Source organism: Rhinatrema bivittatum, chromosome 4 (assembly GCF_901001135.1).
Source record: "Rhinatrema bivittatum chromosome 4, aRhiBiv1.1, whole genome shotgun sequence".
Taxonomy (NCBI): domain Eukaryota; kingdom Metazoa; phylum Chordata; class Amphibia; order Gymnophiona; family Rhinatrematidae; genus Rhinatrema; species Rhinatrema bivittatum.
The window spans coordinates 484,608,768-484,624,978 of record NC_042618.1 but is presented as its reverse complement, the minus strand read 5'-3'; positions in this window follow the sequence as shown (position 1 = coordinate 484,624,978).

Sequence of the window (16,211 nt, the reverse complement as noted above, 5' to 3'; positions counted from 1 at the left end):
GCTCCCATCTTGCACCCTGCAAGTTCCAGTCAAGACATTACTGACTCTGTTCCTGCTTCCGCTTGCTCTGTGCTCCCTGGCCTATTGGCTCTTGCTTCTGGACTCTGTGCTTACTCCTTGCCCGGGCCTTCCTAGAGAGACTAACACTGTGCAGAAGTCCCAAGGGACTGGGACCCTACGGGCTCCTCCTGGGGGGTCCTGGTTCCCGGGTGAAGAGCTTAGCTGCACTCCCAAGTCCCAAGGTTCTGGGACCCTACGGGCTCCTCCTGGGGGGTTCCCAGTTCCCGGGTGAAGACCCCTACGTGTGTCTCCTAAGTCCCAAGGCTCCAGGACCCTACGGGCTCCTCCTGGGGGGTTCCTGGTTCCCGGGTGAAGACCTGTGCCTGTGGCTCCACCTCCCGAGCTACTCTACCCAGGGTGGTTCGGCTCAAGGCTTGAGCCGAACCACCCTGGGTAGAGTAGCTTCCCAGGGTGCAACACCAGCTGCTAGTTTGGCCTTTGTTATTCCTTCTTTGATAGCAGATGATCAAACTGGCTTTGTTAAGGCCAGATACATCGTGTGACTAATGTACAGAAAGTTATTGATGATTCATGGTCTTCTAAAACACTTGGTCAGCATGGGGTCATAGTTTGGATTTAGAAAAGAACTTTGATAACGTACAATGGTCATATTTATTTTGGCTAAGAACATAAGAAATTTTCATGCTGGGTCAGACCAAGGGTCCATCAAGCCCAGCATCTTCTTTCCAACAAAGGCCAAACCAGGCCACAAGAACCTGGAAAGTACCCAAACACTAAGAAGTTCCCATGCTACTGATGCCAGTAATAGAATCAATTCCCTAGGTCAACTTGATTAATAGCAGTTAATGGACTTCTCCAAGAACTTCTCCAATACTTTTTTAAACCCAGCTACACTAATGGCACTAACCACACCCTCTAGCAACAAATTCCAGAGCTTAATTGCACATTGAGTGAAAAATAATTTTCTTCGATTAGTCTTAAATGTGCTACTGTTGCGACCGTCGCTGCTCGACGCCCTCACTCCGCCCTCTTTACCTCTGTGGCAACTCCCTACGGGTCTGATGGACGGTTAGCTGCCACTGCATCTTCTTGCCACTCCCTCCGGCGTCTCCGGACCAGAACGACACTGCGGATCTGCCATGTTGCCTGATGACATAGGGCGCGCGCGCGCACTCCGATTGATGTACCGGCAAGGGCCTCCGATTGATGTACCAGCAAGGGCGTCCCCCTGAAATGACGTCATCTGCTTCCAATATAAAAGGTCTCAGTATTCGCTAATGAATTGAGTTAGCAAGGAATGGATATGGATTCGGATAAGGATTCGTCCAAGCTACTCTGCCTCCTCGGACTTACCAGGGGTTCCCGTTCCTCTGGGGCCTCGCTCTCTTTTCTTTATTTCAGATTGCAGATAGGAACCGGTACTCGCTCCTCGAGGGCCCATGTTCCTGAATACGCTGAAGATTCTCTACTGCCTAGAAGCTATCGCGGATACAGACATTTGTGAGTTACCATCGCTCTCTCAGAGCTTTCCCTGGAACCAGGTACTCGCTCCTCGAGGGCCTAACCCTTTCCAACTACAGAGCTTCCTCAAGACCTTATGTGAGTTTTGTCATCCAGTTCTGGCTATGAACACAGCATACCCTGTCTACTCACTATCTAAAGTTTCTCTACAGCTCAGCAACCCTAGGATCACTGTTCCAGTTCCTGAGGGACTTCAGCCCTGCCGGGCATATCAGCTCACTACTGCCACCTCTGGTGGTTCTACTATCCTGTCTAATAAAAGAACTATCTGTGTCTGTCTCCATATCCAAGCCTAGCCGGTGGTCCCTCTCAGGATATCCTCCTGGGAGCGCAGTCATCTGCCATCGGCCCAAGGATCCACCTATCTACATTCTTCTACAAGCTGAGTGCCCTCTACAAGCACTCCGCTGGTAACAGTTTGTTAACTCCTCCCTTCTCAAAGAGTAGTGCATAACAGATTGTTATCTCCTCCTACCAGGGGAGCCGAACCATAAAAGATTGCTAATCTCCTCTCTCTCCAGGAGCTAGTTCATAACAGATTGCTAACTCCTCCTTCCTTAGGGGTCATCACTAACTGCTATCTGCTTGCTCCTCCCATAAGCATAGCAGATTCTAACAGATTGCTAAATCCTGCAATCTGTTCCTAACAGCTACTTACTAACCTCATGGAGTGCCCCCTAGTCCTTCTATTATCCGATAGTGTAAATAACTGATTCACATCTACTCATTCAAGACCTCTCATGATTTTAAAGACCTCTATCATATCCCCCCTCAGCCGTCTCTTCTCCAAGCTGAACAGCCCTAACCTCTTTAGCCTTTCCTCATAGGGGAGATATTCCAGCCCCTTTATCATTTTGGTAGCCTTTCTCTTACCTTCTCCTGTGCAACTATATCTTTTTTTAGAACATAAGAACATAAGAAAATGCCATACTGGGTCAGACCAAGGGTCCATCAAGCCCAGCATCCTGTTTCCAACAGTGGCCAATCCAGGCCATAAGAACCTGGCAAGAACCCAAAAACTAAGTCTATTCCATGTAACCATTACTAATGGCAGTGGCTATTCTCTAAGTGAACTTAATAGCAGGTAATGGACTTCTCCTCCAAGAACTTATCCAATCCTTTTTTAAACACAGCTATACTAACTGCACTAACCACATTCTCTGGCAACAAATTCCAGAGTTTAATTGTGCGTTGAGTAAAAAAGAACTTTCTCCGATTAGTTTTAAATGTGCCCCATGCTAACTTCATGGAGTGCCCCCTAGTCTTTCTACTATCCGAAAGAGTAAATAACCGATTCACATCTACCCGTTCTAGACCTCTCATGATTTTAAACACCTCTATCATATCCCCCCTCAGCTGTCTCTTCTCCAAGCTGAAAAGTCCTAACCTCTTTAGTCTTTCCTCATAGGGGAGTTGTTCCATTCCCCTTATAATTTTGGTAGCCCTTCTCTGTACCTTCTCCATCGCAATTATATCTTTTTTGAGATGCGGCGACCAGAATTGTACACAGTATTCAAGGTGCGGTCTCACCATGGAGCGATACAGAGGCATTATGACATTTTCCGTTTTATTCACCATTCCTTTTCTAATAATTCCCAACATTCTGTTGCTTTTTTGACTGCCGCAGCACACTGCACCGACGATTTCAATGTGTTATCCACTATGACACCTAGATCTCTTTCTTGGGTTTTAGCACCTAATATGGAACCCAACATTGTGTAACTATAGCATGGGTTATTTTTCCCTATATGCATCACCTTGCACCTATCCACATTAAATTTCATCTGCCATTTGGATGCCCAATTTTCCAGTCTCACAAGGTCTTCCTGCAATTTATCACAATCTGCTTGTGATTTAACTACTCTGAACAATTTTGTGTCATCTGCAAATTTGATTATCTCACTCGTCGTATTTCTTTCCAGATCATTTATAAATATATTGAACAGTAAGGGTCCCAATACAGATCCCTGAGGCACTCCACTGTCCACTCCCTTCCATTGAGAAAATTGCCCATTTAATCCTACTCTCTGTTTTCTGTCTTTTAGCCAGTTTGCAATCCACGAAAGGACATCGCCACCTATCCCATGACTTTTTACTTTTCCTAGAAGCCTCTCATGAGGAACTTTGTCAAACGCCTTCTGAAAATCCAAGTATACTATATCTACTGGTTCACCTTTATCCACATGTTTATTAACTCCTTTAAAAAAGTGAAGCAGATTTGTGAGGCAAGACTTGCCCTGGGTAAAGCCATGCTGACCAGAACTGTACACAGTATTCAAGGTACGGTCTCACCATGGAGCGATACAGAGGCATTATGACATTTTCTGTTTTATTCCTCATTCCCTTCCTAATAATTCCTAATATTCTGTTTGCTTTTTTGACTGCTGCAGCATTCTGAGCCGACGATTTCAATGTATTATCTACTATGATGCCTAGATCTTTTTCCTGGGTGGTAGCTCCTAATATGGAACATAACATCGTGTAACTACTGCATGGGTTATTTTTCCCTATATGCACTTGTCCTCCATAAATTTCATCTTCCATTTGGATGCCCAATCTTCCAATCTCGCAAGGCCCTTCTACAATGTACCACAATCCGCTTGTGATTTAACTACTCTGAATAATTTTGTATGATCTGCAAATTTGATTACCTCACTCGTCGTATTCCTTTCCAGATCATTTATAAATATATTGAAAAGCACCGGTCCAAGTACAGATCTCTGAGGCACTCCACTGTTTATCCTTTTCCACTGAGAAAATTGACCATTTTATCCTACTCTCTGTTTCCTGTCTTTTAGCCAGTTTGTAATCCACGAAAGGACATCACCACCTATCCCATGACTTTTTAGTTTTCTTAGAAGCCTCTCATGAGGAACTTTGTCAAACGCCTTCTAAAAATCCAAATACACTACATCTACCGGTTCACCTTTATCTACATGTTTATTAACTCCTTCAAAAAAGTGAAGCAGATTTGTGAGGCAAGACTTCCCTTGGGTAAAGCCATGCTGACTTTGTTCCATTAAACAATGTCTTTCTATGTGTTCTGTGATTTTGATGGTTAGAACACTTTCCACTATTTTTCCTGGCACTGAAGTCAGGCTAACCGATCTGTAGTTTCCCGGATCGCCCCTGGAGCCCCTTTTTAAATATTGGGGTTACATTAGCCACCCTGCAGTCCTCAGGTACAATGGATGATTTTAATGACAGGTTACAAATGTTTACTAATAGTCTTAAATTTCATTTTTTAGTTCCTTCAGAACCCTGGAGTGTATACCATCCGGTCCAGGTGATTTCAGTTTGTCAATCAGTCCTACCACATCTTCTAGGTTCACTGTGATTTGGTTCAGTCCATCTGAATCATTACCTATGCAAGCCTTCTCCGGTACAGGTATTTCCCCAACATCTCTTCAGTAAATACAGAAGCAAAGAAATCGTTTAATCTTTCCGCAATGGCCTTATCTTCTCTAAGTGCCCTTTTATCCCCTCGATTGTCTAAAGGTCCAACTGACTCCTTCACAGGAGAAAAGAACATACTTAAATATAACCTATGCTTCAGGTGTTACAATAATTCAGGAGAGCAAACAAAGTAGCCCAAGGCAACTTCCCTTACTGGGCAGACAAAGAGTGAGGTGCAAACAAGCTATATAGAAGTCAGCACAACACTAAGGTTAGGGAAAAATGTTGTGCCACCAATGAGCCTCTCCATTGTGAGACCGCACCTTGAGTACTGTGTACAGTTCTGGTCACCGCATTCAAAAAAGATATAGCTGCGATGGAGAAGGTAAAGAGAAGGGCAAACAAAATGATAAAGGGGATGGAACAGCTCCCCTATGAGGAAAGGCTGAAGAGGTTAGGACTTTTCAGCTTGGAGAAGAGACGGCTGAGGGGGGATATGATAGAGGTGTTTAAAATCATGAGAGGTCTAGAACGGGTAGATGTGACTCGGTTATTTACTCTTTCGGATAGTAGAAAGACTAGGGGGCACTCCATGAAGTTAGCATGGGGCACATTTAAAACTAATTGGAGAAAGTTCTTTTTCACTCAACGCACAATTAAACTCTGGAATTTGTTGCCAGGGAATGTGGTTAGTGCAGTTAGTGTAGCTGGGTTTAAAAAAGGATTGGATAAGTTCTTGGAGGAGAAGTCCATTACCTGCTATTAATTAAGGTGACTTAGAAAATAGCCACTGCTACTACTAGCAACAGTAACATGGAATAGACTTAGTTTTTGGGTACTTGCCAGGTTCTTGTGGTCTGGTTTGGCCTCTGTTGGAGACAGGATGCTGGGCTTGATGGACCCTTGGTCTGACCCAGTATGGCATTTTCTTATGTTCTTATGTTTCATTAAAATTATTGATGAAGTCAGCCTATCGTGCCTGTGTCTTAATCAGACCCTGATTGTGCCAAGCCATAGCGATATCTGGATGTGCTCCACAAGGGGGCACTGCAGTCAGCCTTAGTTCTGTGTGGGAGACTTATACCTGATTGCAGTGCCCAGTCAGTCATAATGGTACATCTCCCCCCCACTGTGCTTAAGTTCTGGCTGAATGATATGTACTCTCCCTCTCTCTCTAATAATCTCAGGTCCTGGCAATCTAATCTTCCCATTTATAAGGCTTGAAACATGAGACTTGCAACCATAATACCTATAGTACCTGAATGTAATGTGTTTTGATGTACACTTTGAAGTGCCAAAAAATGTAATATAAATAAGGGGCGGATTTTAAGAGCCCTGCTCGCCTAAATCCGCCCAAATCCGGGCGGATTTAGGCGAGCAGGGCCCTGTACGCCGGTAGGCCTATTTTACATAGGCCTACCGGCGCGCGCAGAGCCCCGGGACTCGCGTAAGTCCCGGGGTTTGGCGAGGGGGCGTGTCGGGGGCGGGCCTGAACCGCGCTGCGTTTTCGGGGCGTGTCCAGAGCATTCCGGGGGCGGGCCCGGGGGCGTGGTTACGGCCCGGGGCGATCCGGGGGCATGGCCGCGCCCTCCGTACCCGCCCCCAGGTCGCGTCCCGGCGCGCAAGAGGCCCGCTGGCGCACGGGGATTTACGCCTCCCTCTGGGAGGCGTAAATCCCCCGACAAAGGTAAGGGGGGGGGTTTAGACAGGGCCGGGCGGGTGGGTTAGGTAGAGGAAGGGAGGGGAAGATGAGGGGAGGGCAAAGGAAAGTTCCCTCCGAGGCCGCTCTGATTTCGGAGCGGCCTCGGAGGGAATGGGGGTAGGCTGCGCGGCTCGGCGCGCGCCGGCTATACAAAATCCATAGCCTTGCGCGCGCAGATCCAGGATTTTAGCGCATACGCACGGCTACGCGCGTATCCGCTAAAATCCAGCGTACTTTTGCTTGAGCCTGATGCGCCAGGAAAAGTACGCCTATTCGCGGTATTTGAAAATCTACCCCTAAATGAATATAGTTTTATTCATCTAATTCTTCATTCATATAACAAACAAGAGGACACCAAACTTATCCAGCTTTTAACTAATCACAAAATAAAGGCTAAACGTAAGCAAAAAAGATATTACAGCATTTATTAGATTAGTCTCAGTTGGCTTCAGGAGAAGGCTGCACATTTCTTGAAGTGTAGGATAGTGGCACTAATTAATAATAATATCAACAAGCAAACTGGTTTCAACAAACTTTAATCTAGCACCTTTTGGTTTAATTACAGAGTTCTTCATTCAAAAGGAAAAGTCAGCTGTTCCTAAATTGTCATTAGGTTAAGTCTCTTCATGTAAAGATACCAGGTCTCTGATGGAACTACATACAGGGGTAGATTTTCAAATACCGCGAATAGCCTACTTTTTCTGGCACATCAGGCGCAAGCAAAAGTACGCTGGATTTTAGTAGCTACGCGCGTAGCCGCGCGTATCTACTAAAAACCTGGATCGGTGCGCACAAGGCTATCGATTTTGTATAGCCGGCGCGCGCCGAGCCGCGCAGCCTACCCCCATTCCCTCCGAGGCCGCTCCGAAATCGGAGCAACCTCGGAGGGAACTTCCTTTTGCCCTCCCCTCCCCTTCCCCTCCCTTCCCCTACCTAACCCACCCACCCGGCCCTGTCTAAGCCCCCCCCTTACCTTTGTCGGGGGATTTACGCCTCCCTCTGGGAGGCGTAAATCCCCGCGCGCCAGCGGGCCTCTTGCGCGTCGGGACGCGACCTGGGGGCGGGTACGGAGGGCGCGGCCACGCCCCCGGAGCGCCCCGTGCCGTAGTCACGCCCCCGTACCCGCCCCCAAAACGCTGCCGACACGCCCCCTAAACGCCGCGACGACCGGGCCCGCCCCCGATACGCCCCCCTCGGAGCACCCCGGGACTTACGCGAGTCTCGGGGCTCTGCGCGCGCCGGTAGGCCTATGTAAAATAGGCTCACCGGCGCGCAGGGCCCTGCTCGCCTAAATCCGCCCGGATTTGGGCGGATTTAGGCGAGCAGGGCTCTGAAAATCCACCCCACACTGTCTAATACATATAGCTACTAAAAGGAATATTGGTTCTTACCTGCTAATTTTCCTTCCTGTAGTGCCACAGATCAGTCCAGCTCCTGGGTTTTGCCTCCTTGCCAGCAGATGGAGACAGAGAAAGTTTCACTAACACTGTACATAACCCAGTGTGCCACCTGCAGTCCCTCAGTATTGACCTGTTCCCAAGCCAAGATGATCATAACAATAATAGCCATATTATCCTTAAATGCAAGTTCCCCTGACAAGCAGGAGAATGGTGAACATAAGAACATATGAAATTGCCATGCTGGGTCAGACCAAAGGTCCATCAAGCCCAGCATCCTGTTTCCAACAGAGGCCAAACCAAGCCACAACAACCTGGCAATTACCCAAACACTAAGAAGATCCCATGCTACTGATGCAATTAATAACAGTGGCTATTCCCTAAGTAAACTTGATTATTAGCCGTTAATGGACTTCTCCTCCAAGAACTTATCCAAACCTTTTTTGAACCCAGCTACACTAACTGCACTAACCACATCCTCTGGCAACAAATTCCAGAGCTTTATTGTGCGTTGAGTAAAAAATAATTTTCTCCGATTAGTCTTAAATGTGCTACTTGCTAACTTCATGGAATGTCCCCTAGTCCTATTATTCGAAAGTGTAAATAACCGAGTCACATCTACTCGTTCAAGACCTCTCATGATCTTAAAGACCTCTATCATATCCCCCCTCAGCTGTCTCTTCTCCAAGCTGAACAGCCCTAACCTCTTCAGCCTTTCCTCATAGAGGAGCTGTTCCATCCCCTTTATCATTTTGGTCGCCCTTCTCTGTACCTTCTCCATCGCAACTATATCTTTTTTGAGATGCGGCGACCAGAATTGTACACAGTATTCAAGGTGCGGTCTCACCATGGAGCGATACAGAGGCATTATGACATTTTCCGTTCTATTATCCATTCCCTTCCTAATAATGCCTAACATTCTGTTTGCTTTTTTGACTGCTGCAGCACACTGAGCCGACGATTTTAAAGTATTATCCACTATGATGCCTAGATCTTTTTCCTGGGTGGTAGCACCTAATATGGAACCTAACATTGTATAACTACAGCAATATTTATTTTTCCCTATGTGCAGCACCTTGCACTTGTCCACATTAAATTTCATCTGCCATTTGGATGCCCAATCTTCCAGTTTTGCAAGGTCCTCCTGTAATGTATCATAGTCTGCTTGTGATTTAACTACTCTAAATAATTTTGTATCATCCGCAAATTTGATAACCTCACTCGTCGTATTCCTTTCCAGATCATTTATATATATATTGAAAAGCACCGGTCCAAGTACAGATCCCTGAGGCACTCCACTGTTTACCCTTTTTCACTGAGAAAATTAATCATTTAATCCTACTCTCTGTTTCCTGTCTTTTAACCAGTTTGTAGACTACATCTACCGGTTCACCTTTATCCACATGTTTATTAACCCCTTCAAAAAAATGAAGCAGATTTGTTAGGCAAGACTTCCCTTGGGTAAATCCATGTTGACTGTGTTCCATTAAATCATGTTTTTCTATAAGCTCTACGATTTTGATCTTGAGAATAGTTTCCACTATTTTTCCCGGCACTGAAGTTAGGCTCACTGGTCTATAGTTACCCGGATCGCCCCTGGAGCCTTTTTTAAATATTGGGGTTACATTGGCCACCCTCCAGTCTTCAGGTACAATGGATGATTTTAATGATAGGTTACAAATTTTACTAATAGATCAGAAATTTCATTGTTGATTTCCTTCAGTACCCTAGGATGCATATCATCCGGTCCAGGTGATTTGCTACTCTTTAGTTTGTCAATCTGGCCTACTACATCTTCCAGGTTCACAGTGATTGTGTTCAGTTCGTCTGACTCATCACCGCTGAAAACCATCTCCGGAACTGGTATCTCCCCAACATCCTCATTAGTAAACACGGAAGCAAAGAATTCATTTAGTCTTTCTGCAATGGCCTTGTCTTTACAAAACCCCAAATGACAATTGATAGTATTGTTGGAACGAATGCTTTTTTCGTATTTTGGGAGGACAATCTGATGTGTGGAGGTGGAAACCTTTCACTTTTACCTCCCAGGATTGCACCCACAGTGTTGAACTTGTGGACCCTTGGACCGAGGTGGAGTTGGAACAACCTGCAGTGAGGAGCCCTGCAGGTTCCCATCATCGGCAGGCAGAGTCAGACAAGGGAGAGATCCAACTGGAACTTCACCTATACCAGCCTATGTTCCCCTTGAGTTGAGTCTTTTGATGCTAGGGCCAGCAGGTCTTAGGTAGGGGCCTCCACTGATGGTCTGAAGGTCCATTGAGGTCGCTGGACCAGAGTAGATGTGGTACAGGTGAAACCAGAGGCACGCTGGGATCAGTGGCAGGCAGCATTCAGGAATAACCAGGAGGCAGGCAGTGGTTTTTGACAGGTGGTGTTCAGAAAGGCCCAGGAAGCAGGCTAAGGTCAATACCTGGTATCCATCCAAAGGGAAAGGTGGGACAGATAGGCAGGGCTGGAAGGCAAGGAGCAGATCAGGTGGGCAGATGAGGAGACATGGAGAAATGAATACAGAGGGACTGAAGAACTGAAGATGAAGTCAAGGAACTGGAACTGAAGAGAGACAAAGCCCACCGGAACTGGGCTTTTACGGTATTTATGTTCTTATGAAATTTAAAACTATCGTTTATTATCTGTTCATGCTCTTATCTTGACTGCTTTTAATTTTTAAGTATTTATATTTTATGTGGTTTTTAATTTTTACCAATTATTTGATACCTGTAACCTTTTTAATTGATTTATTGTATTTTCTCGCTTCCACCTCGATTGTAAACCATTGTGAAGGTCCTGACTGAGACAATGGTATATAAAAATCAATAAACATAAGACACTGAACACAAGAACTGGAGAATGAAGACAAGGAACACTGATGCAACTCACTCCAAGAACGTAGGGCGACCTGTTGCTTGTTGAGAAGGGGTGTTTTAGCGTGCCCCTGGGCCTCAGCCTGACCCCAGACAGATCCATGACCAAACCAAGGGTTGGTGACGTGTCCCAGGATGGCAGAGACACGGTCTTACCCTCTGCCAGGCCTGCAAGCTCCCAGCGCCAACAACATGAAGATGTTGGTAGTAGAACAGTCCTCCGACCATTCCGAGCCCTTTCGGACCTGCTGCTTGGATCGGCATGGAGCAGCAGGCCGGCCTGAGGATGAGGGCAGACAGAGACCTTGACAAGAAGACATGACACCAAGGTTGATGCGATGGCATCACAGACGAGGGTTGAAGCAAAGACATGACACCAGGGCTGTTGAAGACATGACACCAAGGCTGATGCAACGGCATCAGAGACGAGACGAGGAACTTGATGAAGTCCAGACGAGACGAGAAGCTGGGCAGGTAGACATTGCACTGTCTCTCAGGGCACCCTACTCAGCCCACCTTCACGGGCGGACCCAATGGGCTGGTCGCGGACCACCCTGTCCCACTGCGCACCCTACACAGCCCGAGGAGGCTGGTCACGGACCACACGGAGAGCAGGACGAGCGCGGGAGAGGATCCAGTTGAGGTGGGACTCCGATGACGAAGCCGATGTCATCCGAAGCACCACAAAGGCTGGTAGGACAAGACAACTCAGAAGCACAGGACACCAGTTCACTGCCGGCATCTCCCATGATGGCCACCCGGAGATCCACGGCCGGCAGAACAGAAGGCCCCGGAGCAAAAACAAACACCAAGGAGGGCTAGGACACCAGGAAGCGAGACATCAGGAGAAGAGATACCAGGACACCTGGATGGGGACCTCAGGCAATGAAGACATGGCATGACGAGACGAGACGAGGAGCTCCACGAAGAAGACAGATGACCTAACGGAGCTCTGGCAGGCAGGAGCCTCCAGAACTGAAGACACTCCGATGCGAGGCAACAAGGAAATACAGGAACAGCCCTTATATAGGGCTGAAGCAGGAAACAGTCACAAAGGTGGGGCCCAGGGCATATCCGGCCGTGGGCCCTTTAAATGTAGAAGAGAGGCGCAGCCGCGCGCCTAGGAGCAGGAAGGAAGCTGTGCAGGACCGTGGACAGTGGTCCTGCACCGACGTCAGCGTCAGAAACAGCAGGGCTCGGCCTGGACGCAGGCCCCGACGACGGCAGCGGCTCCAGCCGCTGCAGGAGACCCCGAGAGCGGCTCCAGCCACTAACCCAGCCCGGGGTTTGCGGCCTTCAGCCCCGGAGGATGATGAAGACGTATGCGGCGGCTCCGTGCCGCAATGAAGAGCAGAGAAGTCCGTGGCTCCGGCCACGGTGAAGGCAAGACACAAGGGCGGCCTCCAGGCCGCAAAAGAGCACAAGGTCTGCAGCTCCGGCCACGCGGGAGGGCTGACATCAGTGGCATCGTGCCGCGAAGGGAGAGGCAGTAAAAAGGTAAAGTGCCTGCTCGCGGGGATTAGCTCCGCGGCAGGGTTCATAACATTGCTGAGGCACTGGTGGAGCATCTGCAGAGGGCTTATATAGGCCAAAGGATTGATGTCATCAGCAGGCACCTTCAGGTCTTTCCTGCCATGGGCTCTTTAAGACATGTCGGACATACACGTGCCCTAGGAGGAACGGGGCCTGGAGGTGTTAGTGGCATCCTGCTGGAGAGGGAGGCAGTCTGATGTCAGGGAATGCCAAGAAAAGGCCGGCCCAAGGGGTAAGTGTGGTGATTCACGAGAGGAGCCCGTGACCGCAAATGCAACATTACTCCCCTCTTAAGCCCCCTCCCTGAGGCTCAGGTTTTCTTAGAATGAAGTAGATGGAACTCCAGTACGTTTCGAGCTCCCAGGAGATCTCCTTTAGGCTGTAATCCTTTCATGTGAAGAGAGATTCGATTTTCTTGCCCCTGCAGTGGGCATTTAGGATTTCCTTGACTTCGTATACCGTTTCTTCAATGTTTGTTACATCCTGATGTTCCGACAATACCCTAGAGGGTCATGAGAATACCAGGGGTTTAAGTAATGAGACGTGAAGTACATTATGTATCTTGAGTGTTGATGGAAACTTCAACTGATATGTGACAGGCCCCAGTAGTTGAAGGACCGAAAAGGGTCCAATGTATCATGGGGCTAGGCACATGGAAGGCACCTGCAGGTGTAGATGGCGTGTGCTAAGCCATACGCTCTCTCCATCTTTAATCTGCACAGCTAGTCTCCTGTGTGTCTGCCATTTTCTTGGCTGTCAGCAGCCATCTGGAGTAGAGGATTGCAGCGTGCCCATAATTCTTGCAATTCCTGGGCCAACAGTTGGGTCACTGGCAAGGACACTAGGTGAGGCAGTGGCAGAGGAGGTAATGGTTGTTTCTCAAAGACCAGTAAGAAGGGAGAAGACCAGGTGGTGGCACTGCAATGGATATTATGCGAGAACTCGGCCCAGGGTAGGAGAGTGGCCTAATTGTCTAGGCACTCGTTGAGGTATAAAGGGAGGAAGGACTTGTGTCTGGTTGGTACACTCTGCTTGCCTGTTTCCTTGAGGAAGGTATGCAGTTGTGAAATCTAGCAAAATGCCAAATTTCTTACAAGGAGAGTGGCACTACTTTGCCGTAAATTGTACTCCTCTGTCTGACAGTATGTGTTTGGGTAGGCCATGCAGACAGAAGACATGAAGAGTAAAGAGGTGTGCCAATTCAGGTGTGGATGGGAGGCCTGGTAGTGTAACAAATTGTTCCTGTTGCGCTCGTCGGTTGCAGATGGCTGCGTCCTCTGTTGCTCACCTCTGTTTTTCCTGCTTCAGCGATTCTGGCTAAGATGGCCACCTCTGCCTCTACACGCCGAACTCCCCGGTGTTCCTGGGATGGCCTGGACGATCCTGGTCGCCATCTTGAATCAGGGATAACATAGGGCACGCACGCGCCAGCCCCTCTCTTATGCACATCATGGCGGGAACCTCAGGGGCGTCCCCTCCGCATGACATCACCTGCCTGTGTGTACTTAACCCTTCCGGACCTTCCTACCTACGAGTTAGCAAGGACTTCCTTCCTGCTGAATTCCACTACTTCGGAGACGCTTCGCTTTCACCTTGTTCCTGAAGTTCCTGTACGAAAGCTTTAGGTACCCGCTCCTTGGGAGCCTTGCTGCATTCCGGCTATCTGCTCCTCGGAGGGCCTGATTCTGCTCTGGAGTCTCCTGCCTCACTGAGCTCCGTGAGTACTCCTCACTTCTACCATCTCTGCTGACGGACCTCCCGGTGTACCCCGTACCTCGGGCCATTGCTGTGCCACCGCAGAAAGTCTTCATACCCGCTACAGAGTGAGTACCTCGCTCAACCCAGTTCTGCCTACCTCCTGTGCCATTCTACATCTACGGGGTGAATTCTCGGCGTACCCCGCTCTGCGGGCCACTACCGGATCCACACTGCAAGAAACATCAACGAGAGGAGACCTAACCGGCATACCCCGCTCTATGGACCACTAACGGGTACCATCACTGGGACCAGCTTACTCTGAACAGTAGCCTACTACCCATTCCATGGGCCCATCACCTCTTTGCTGTATAATAAAACCTCGCTGTGCTCTATGTCTGTCTCTGCTGGGGCTAGCCTATTGTGGTGAGTCCCCACAGGACTCCTCCCTGTGGGTGGAGCCACCACTCACCCGATCCAGGGGCCCACACTACTCAAGTTATAATAGTGCCATTTTAGAGAAACGATCCATGACCACCCAAATCACAATAGCACCATCTGAGAGGGCAAGTCTATGATGAAATCCATGGATAGGTGAGTCCAAGATTCCCTGGGGGCTCGCAACTGTTATAACAGCCCCCAGGGTAGGCCAAGCAGCTGAGGGAGTGAAACTGCTGGAGATTGGGGGTTCAGATGGGAGTAGAGAGGGGCTGAGTAAGTGAGACTGCTGAATTGGTGTTGTGGATGGCAGTAGACAGGGGCTAAGGGAGTGATTGAGCTTGAAAGGGGCTGGGGGAATGAGACTGCTGGTGATTGGAGGATGTGGATGGGGTATAGAGGAGCTGAGGGGGTGAGACTGCCGGTGATCAGGTGAGTATGGATGGGGGTATAGAGGGGGTGAGAGTGCCAGTGATGGGGTGGATATGGATGGGGATATAGAGGGGCAGAGAGGGTGAGAGAGGGTGAGAGTGCCGGTGATGGGGTGGGTATGGATGGGGATATAGAAGGGCAGAGGGGGTGAGTGTGCCGGTGACAGGGTGGGTATGGATGGGTGTATAGAGGGGGTGAGAGTGCAGGTGATCGGGTGGGTATGGATGGGGGTATAGCGGGGCAGAGGGGGTGAGAGTACAGGTGATGGGGAGGGTATGGATGGGGGTATAGAGGGGTGAGGGGGGTGAGAGTGCAGGTGATAGGGTGGGTATGGATGGGGGTACAGCGGGGCAGAGAGGGTGAGAGTGCAGGTGATCAGGTGGGTATGGATGGGGTATAGAGGGTCAGAGGGGGTGAGAGTGCAGGTGATGGGGAGGGTATGGATGGGGGTATAGAGGGGCAGAGGGGGTGAGTGCAGGTGATCGGGTGGGTATGGAAGGGGGTATAGAGGGGGTGAGGAGGTGAGAGTGCTAGTGATAAGGTGGGTATGGATGGGGTATAGAGGGAGTGAGGGAGTGAGAGTGCTGGTGATGGGTGGGTATGGATGGGGGTATTGAGGGGGTGAGGGTGAGAGTGCTGGTGATTGGGTGGGTATGGATGGGGGTATAGAGGGGGTGAGGGGCGTGAGTGCAGGTGATTGGGTAGGTATGGATAGGAGTATAGGGGGTGTGGATAGGAGTATGGTTGGGGGTACAGAGGGGCAGAAGGGGTAAGAGTACTGGTGATGGGGTGGGTATGGATGGGGGTATAGAGGGGGTGAGGGGGTGAGAGTACTGGTGATGGGGTGGGTATGGATGGGGTATAGAGGGGGTGAGAGTGCAGGTGATTGGGTGGGTATGGATGGGGTATAGAGGGGGTGAGGGGTGAGAGTGCAGGTGATTGGGTAGGTATGGATAGGAGTATAGAGGGGTGAGGGGGTGAGACTGCTGGTGATCGGTTGGGTATCGATGGGGGTATTGGGGTGAGGGGTGAGAGTGCTGGGGATTGGGTGGGTATGGATGGGTGTATAGAGGGGGTGAGAGTGCAGGTGATTTGGTAGGTATGGATAGGAGTATAGAGGGGGTGAGGGGGTGAGAGTACTGGTGATGGGGTGGGTATGGATGGGGTATACAGGGGGTGAGGGTCAGAGTACTG